Raw genomic sequence first — 7721 nt, forward strand, 5'->3', positions numbered from 1 at the left:
TTTACTACTCACATCAGTGCACCCAAATATAAATGTACACAGTATTATCACTTTGATACTAAAAACGCCTAATGTTCCCTGCAAATAAATGCTCCAACTGGCTACTCAACTTACCATTTTTTATTTTGGTACTTTTATCTTTTGAATATTTTATGACTGTTTTAATTCATAAATTTTCATGTATACATTGTAGTTTCAATTTGCTCTCTAATATGTTTACAATAGTCCCTGATATTTCACTTTTATCGTCAGCTGGGGTGGCTAGTGTTGAATAAGAACTCTGAAATTAGACCTAATTTAAACATTTTTGACAAAAACATAACTTTTTTTAGCAAGCCAATGGCGTATCATCGATATTTCAACATATTGCGGATACTTGGGCCTTTGCTATACTGAGTGGACTATGGAGGTGTGCCTCCCTCATGTGTTAATTATGGCCACGTTTTACAAATTATGGCCTAGATCCATGGGTAATTGCATATCAGCATCGCGATCCCTTCTCTTTGAGGTTCAAAGTGATCAAAATATGTAAGATGGAAAAGAGTGAAACTGGTGGAGAGCAGATCACAGAGGTAACAAGACAGGACAGCACACAAAGGGGACATTTGGATGGGTACCAAGCCTCAATTCCAAAGTTTAGATCATTGCAGAGGAGTGTTGATTATGTCCCTGGTACCCTGGTCACACGTGAATGTTTTAGGGAAACTGCAGTATGTGGATAAATTATATATGCTATAATCAAAACGGTAGCCATTGAGACCTAGGCAGTTCTCCATCACAAGCCCGTAATGGAAAATCTCCCTGAGGGATACTCTTGTCTTTCATGCTTGGAGTGAACGTAAGAACACATGGAACAGACGGGAACCAACTCTAATGGTCACCCAGGGCTTTAGAATATCTATCGGTGGAAGATCCTGGCACTTGTCCAATAGTATTAAAGATCCTCCTCAAGGAGGGGCGCCTTAGGTTATGACCCCTTTAAGCAGAACCTGAAATGCAGATTTTTTTTAAAGTGACTTACTGAGGTAGTACTTTTGGGGGAAGGGAAGTGAGAGACACAAGCTAGGGAAGAGGAAGAATGTCAAAGATGTCTGAACACATCTTAGCTCCAGCCTGCTCTCACTGAGAGCTCTGCAGCATGACTTGCATCCAAAACACTGCTTCCGCCAAGGAAAGGGGGCTGTCCTTTTGTGTCCTCATGTCAGTGATTCTTTGGCTGTTGACTTTCAAAGAGTGTATACTGGATGGGAGGTGATTTCTTTTAGGCTAAGTGTGATTCTCTGCAATAGCTTGGAGATGGGTGTGCCAGCCCGGTGAGAGTGATCTGGGCAGGATTTCAGTAGCACCCACCACCAGAGAGTATGTATTCTTGCTTTCTCAGAAGAAGATAATGTGTGAATATTAAGAACCGGTTCTTAAGTAGATAGAAGGAAACCAGGGGATTAGCAATGATATCTGTGGAAAATAAAGACGGGTCTGCTTGAAGTCAGGAGAGTTGGGAGCCCATGTTATAATTATATATTTTTTTGTAATGACCAGTTTGTGAGATGCTGACTCACCACTGTATTTTAAACTCCATAAGGGTGGAGTCAGTGTTAGCTTTTTCTTATTATTGTACTTCCAAGATTAAGTATAGAACAAAGTGTGCAATAGATGCTTAATAAACATCTGTCAAATAAACCAAGTAATAAACAAGGATTCTATAGGAGAGATTGTATTAGTCAAAGTTCTCCAAAGGAAATGGAACCAACACACCACACACACACACACACGTGCACGCACGCACACACACGTACAGAGAGAAAGAGAGAGAGAGAGATTTAAGGAACTGGCACACAGTTGAGGGCAGGAAAGTCCAAAATCTGCAGTGCAAGCTGACAGGCTAGAGACCCAAGGAAGTGTTGATATTGCGGTCATTTTTTAAAAAGAATCAGTTATTTATTTATTTATTTTTGGCTGCGTTGGGTCTTTGTTGCTGCATGCGGGCTTTCTCCAGTTGCGGAGAGCTGGGGCTACTCTTCATTGCGGTGCGCGGGCTTCTCATTGCGGTGGCTTCTCTTGCTGTGGAGCATGGGCTCTAGGCACGAGGGCTTCAGTAGTTGTGGCACATGGGCTCAGTAGTTGTGGCTCTCAGGTTCTAGAGCGCAGACTCAGTAGTTGTGGTGCACAGGCTTAGTTGCTCCGTGGCATGTGGGATCTTCCCGGACCAGGGCTCGAACCTGTGTCCCCTGCATTGGCAGGTGGATTCTTAACCACTGCACCACCAGGGAAGTCCCTATGTTGTGGTCTTGAGTCTGAAGGCAGTCTGGAGAAAGAATTCCTTTGTCCTCAGTCTTTTAAATTTAGGGCCTTCAACTGATTAGATGAGGCCCATCCACATCATGATGGATAATTTGCCTTACTCAATATTGATTGATTTAAATGTTAATCACATCTAAAAAATACCTTCACAGAAATACCTGTACTAGTGTTTGCCAAAACAAGTGGGTACCATAAGCCTAGCCAAACAGACACATAAATTGTCACGAAGACCATCCATCAAGTCTTTACAGTACTTATTATATGTCTCCAAGCAGAGAATTTTCATCAAACTCTCATAAATATATAAAATCCCATAACGATATTTCTATAATGCAACTACAATGTTATTTTTCTGAACATTAATGTATTGGAACTTTCAATAATCCAAAAGCTAAAAATGATTAACAACTATATTAGGACAATGACTGCCTTTCTTTTTCTGTGCAGTTAAAAATATTTCCATATACCAGTTAGCTCAGAGTAAATCTTTTAATGCAGCATGAAAGACTGTAAAATTTTCTATTTTTCACATGGAATATTTCATGGCAGTATCTCCAGAATATTATCCTTGATAAATTAACTTATTTGGTGTGTGTACAGTAAAACAATGCCTCTGAGGGTCATTTTTTTAAATCTGGTATAAAATAAATGCTGATATTTAAAAGTAATACCATAGTTTTCATCTACAGTATCTTTTACTTTGGCTTTGAGAAGGAATTGGCTCAAAATCCTCTATATCTAAGAAAAATAGCATCCCCTACCTATTTGAGTGAAGTGAAATTGACAGTATATCATGTCTTTCATTTTCAAGCATGGTGATAGTGAGAGTGGTTATGCCTTTGATTATAATTGAAATGCCCAACGTATAGTCATTCATCTGTTCCATATCTCTTCGCTAAGATATGTACCCTAGTTCCATGGCATGCTTTTGCTACTTTTGGGCAGACCTATTGTCATTTCCTATTCCTGCTCTCTTCTCCTTACAGTATATGTTACATTATCTGTAGGCACCCGTCTCTCCCCTTGTCTATTCCCTGTATCCAGCCTTGGAACACTTCTCACTTCTCCTTTCTCTCTTTGGTGCTAACTTCTGCTTTTACTTCCTGCTCACTTTCCTCATGACACCTTCCTCTTTCTACCTAAACTGGTTTACGTGTCCCTCCAGAATGCTCCCAAAGACCCTTGAACCAGCTATATTATGTGTCACACTGATCTTGCTTTCAGAACCAGAAACTTTCTTCAGGTATAATTGTTCAAAGGAATGGCTAGCACAGACCTTTCAAACAATAGCAACAAACTTACTCACTAAATGTAGATACGTGCTTTCAATGTGCAGGCACTGTGATAAGATAGAGAGATACCTCTTGTATTAATACTTAAACATGAAAATGAAAAAATTGTTGACCATGTTAAATGCCCTATGGAAAAGAAAAACTTCACACTTTTAGTTTCTCCGATTCAGGTGTTAGAAGGCTGGTAACCGAGGCAAGGAATTAGTATTTTTGAGCATATCTGTGATTTCCACTCTGAGCCATGTTCTCTGTTACATTCTTCATAAAGGTATCTTACAGCAACTTGGTGAGAGGTGTATGATTTTATGTGTTACAAAGTAATCATAAACTATAAAACACTGAGTAAGTGTAAGAGGCCAACGAGAATATAGCTTCTTGACAGAGGGACCTGTTTCTTTTCAACAATGTATAAAACAATGCTTAATACACAGTAGATATTTAATAAACATTTGTCAAATGAATTGAGTGCTGTCTCAATATATGAAGGGCCTTTAGTAAGTCCTTCATCAAAAAAAAAAAAATAAAACTTCGCTTGATTTGTCCATTGTGTCTACAGATATAATTTTGCCTAGGTACCTATATATTTATATACTTATATGATACATATAGGTACATATATATGTCATATATATGTTTTAATTGTTAATTTGGAGAAAAAGTATTCTTTTAATAAAATTATATTCAAGGAGATTATTTAATAATATATTAATAGAGAATATTGATATATTTAAATAATATGTAATACTATTTGAATTTCAGTATTACTAATTTTAGTAATGGGATTATTTTACCCATTACAGCCATCCAATATTTGAATCATTATAGCTTATAAAAGTGATGGAGGAAAGTAATCAGGGGTTCAGCAAATCATTATTTAATCACTTTAAAGTTTCCCTAGGAAAAAAATCACATTGCAAAGAATCTATATGAAAACAATATACATAATGTATTATTCTTTCCCCTTTATAATTAAGCATTCTGCCACCGGGTTCTTCTAATGAGTTATAGAATACATTATACCTTCCTTAAATAATCTCAACAGCTTATAAAAACAAAAACTTACCTTGTATTTTACCTTATATAAATTCATGAACATTTATTTTATGTCCCTATGACTTTATTTTCACCATCTCCTATTCCATGGTCCTCATGTGAAATCTATGTTTAACAATAGTTATGAAATGTGATATTACTGCTATCATCATTTTTGTTGGCAATTTTTTCCAATCAGTGGAATTCTGTGATTGATGTTTGTATTTCATTGTTTTCACTGAATAAGAGAAAACCAGAGTAGTGCAGAGGCTCTGTTTCATCTTTATTTGTATCCCTTGTAGTGATTAATACATTTCCTTACATGTAATTGGCACTTAGAGCAAATATGTTGAATGGAAATGACTAGTTTTAAAACCAGTGCAATTCCTTTGCTTGAAATCAGATACTCTATTATTCAAATTGATTCTGACTTTTCTCTTGCCAGACTTGTCCCTTGCCAAAAATATTAACTTTTTGAGAATTTTTCCTAAGTTTATTAATTTTAACTAACCACAGTTTTTAAAAAATTGAAATAGCGTACATTTCAGGTGAAGAATAACAAATTTTACTGACTTTATTTTTTATAATTTGGTTTTCCTATTATTTTACTCTGTGAAAGCTAATGTGAGTAGCTCTGAAAGTGAATTTCCAAGTTGCCTAATTGTGCTGAAATAATATAGGTATTAGTAGGATCATGTGATTTTTAAGATATCCAAGTATTTTAATAAAAAACTTGAAGCAGGTTTGTCATAATAAATCTTTAGTGGATTAGAATCTTTTCCTATATACACATATGAACAAAAACTTAAAAGTATTTACAATATTTAAATATATTTACAAAGTCCACTTCCTGTTCTTTTAGTATAAATCATATTAAATCAAGAAGTTTGGATATCAAAAACTAGTCTTCTTCTTATGTGTCCTGACATCCCTATGAAACTACTCTTGCCTTTGAGATAATTAATGGAATGATTATTTCCCTGCCTATTTACAATTCCTTTATACAAATTCAGGAAAGGAAAAGAATGTAGAGGACAAATCAGAAAATTTGAAACCTAATGAATCTCTTGTTAAAGTTATAATAAGAGGAGAAATGAACATTTCATGTTTGCATTTTCCAGGATTTTTGTTTTAAAGGATCTTTTATCTTTTTCCACAATGTCATGAATTAATTGAGGGTTTGTTCTGTGTCTTTGTCTTACTGCATTCCTTTGTCTAGCGTTGGTATAAAGTTATCTAAATTACAGAGGGATCGGGTCAGTTGTTCCATGGCTAAAAGTCAATGTGTTGATAGAATAATTCCCCCCATCAAGTATACATCTACGTGATTCAAGACCAGTGTTTTTTAAATGAAATATGATACTTTCTCTTCATTATGATTAAAAATATCCCTCTGACTCTCCTTGGACAATTCATAGACCATCTGGAAACTACATCTGGAGGAAGAGGCTTGACAGATTTTATTTTTTGAAAAACAAGTGAATATTAATAAACTTTAATTTAATTTGTTTTTAGTAAATTTCAAACTTCTATCTTTAAAATAGAAAACAAAACAAAAACTGAGTTTGAACTCAGATGACTGCTTCTTATGTAACTGATGATCTGTTGTAAATTCAACCCTGAGGCGTTCACTAGTATCTATGTATGTGTGTAGTGTATATAGCTGAGGTCTCAAGCATGCAATTCCCTATTTCTGTTCACAAGAAGTAAGGAGTCTAAAGCAGCTTTATCCCCAGCTTAATTGAGGTTTAAATTGCATAAATAAAAATTCCTCTATATAAAGTTAACAGTTTGATGAGTTTTGATGTTTGTATACAGTTGTGAAAATACAACCAAAATTAAGATGTAAAATATTTCTATCATTCCTTACATTTCCCTCCTGCAACCCCAGGCAGCTGCTGCTCTATCACTATAGTTTTACTTTTTCTAAAATTTCATATTTATCGTTGTGTATTAGCAGTATATTTCATTTTATTGCTGCATATTATTATATCATATGGATAAACCACAACTTATCAAAAGCTAAAGGAATGCTGTTTCTAAGTGTTAGCTCTTAGGTGAAGTGTTACTACATGAATATTCATGAACAAGTTTTTATGTGGAATTATGATTTTATTTTCTTGGATAAATATGTAAGAGTGAAATTGCTGAGTCAAGGGGTTAATGCACACTTAACTTGTAAGACTATAATGACAGTTTTCCAGAGTAGTTTTCCACTCTGCATAACCACTAGCAATGTATAATTCCAGTTGCTCCTCACCCTCATTAACATTTGACACTGTCAGTCTTAATTTTGGTCATTCCCGTGGATTTACAGTAGTGTTACATTTGTTTTAATTTGTATTTTCCTGATGTCTAGTGATGTTGAGCACATTTTCATATGCTTACTGGTCATCTTCATATATTCTGTAATGAAATGTCTATTCAAATGTTTCACCCATGTTTTTATTGGGTTGTTTATCTTTCTGTTACTGAGTTGCAAAAGTTTGTTATATATTCTGGATACAAGCCTCTTTCCAGATAAAGAGATTGCCAATATTTTCTCCAAGTCTATAGCTTGCCTTTCCATTTTTTAAAATCTCTGTCTTTCAAAGGACGTAATTTGCAATTTCATGAGTACCATTCTATCAATAGTTTTTGTTTGTAATTCTTGGGCTCTGTTTAATAAATATTTGTCTAACCCAATGTCATAAAGAATTTCTCCAGAATGACCTTGTCCTTTATGACCTTTATAAAAATTCAATAGACTATTTTTTGACTCTCTCTTCTGTTCCATTGAAGGATATGTTCATCTTGCCACTAATATCCACACTGTTTTGATTTCTGTAGCAAATTGAAATCAGATAGTGTAAGTCTCTAACATTCTTCTTTTGAAAGAATGTTTTAACTTCAAGTACTTTGCCTTTTTATATGCTTTATAACTAGCCTGGCATTAAAAAAAAAACACTTGATATGATTTTGATTGGGATTATATTGAATCTATAGGTCAATTTGGCAGAGATTTTGTAATTTTGTCAATAAATAGTTGTATAATCTATGAACATGGTATAAATCTCAATTTATTTGTCTTCATTAATTTCTCTCAGTGATGTTCTA

Source organism: Balaenoptera musculus, chromosome 21 (assembly GCF_009873245.2).
Source record: "Balaenoptera musculus isolate JJ_BM4_2016_0621 chromosome 21, mBalMus1.pri.v3, whole genome shotgun sequence".
NCBI lineage: Eukaryota > Metazoa > Chordata > Mammalia > Artiodactyla > Balaenopteridae > Balaenoptera > Balaenoptera musculus.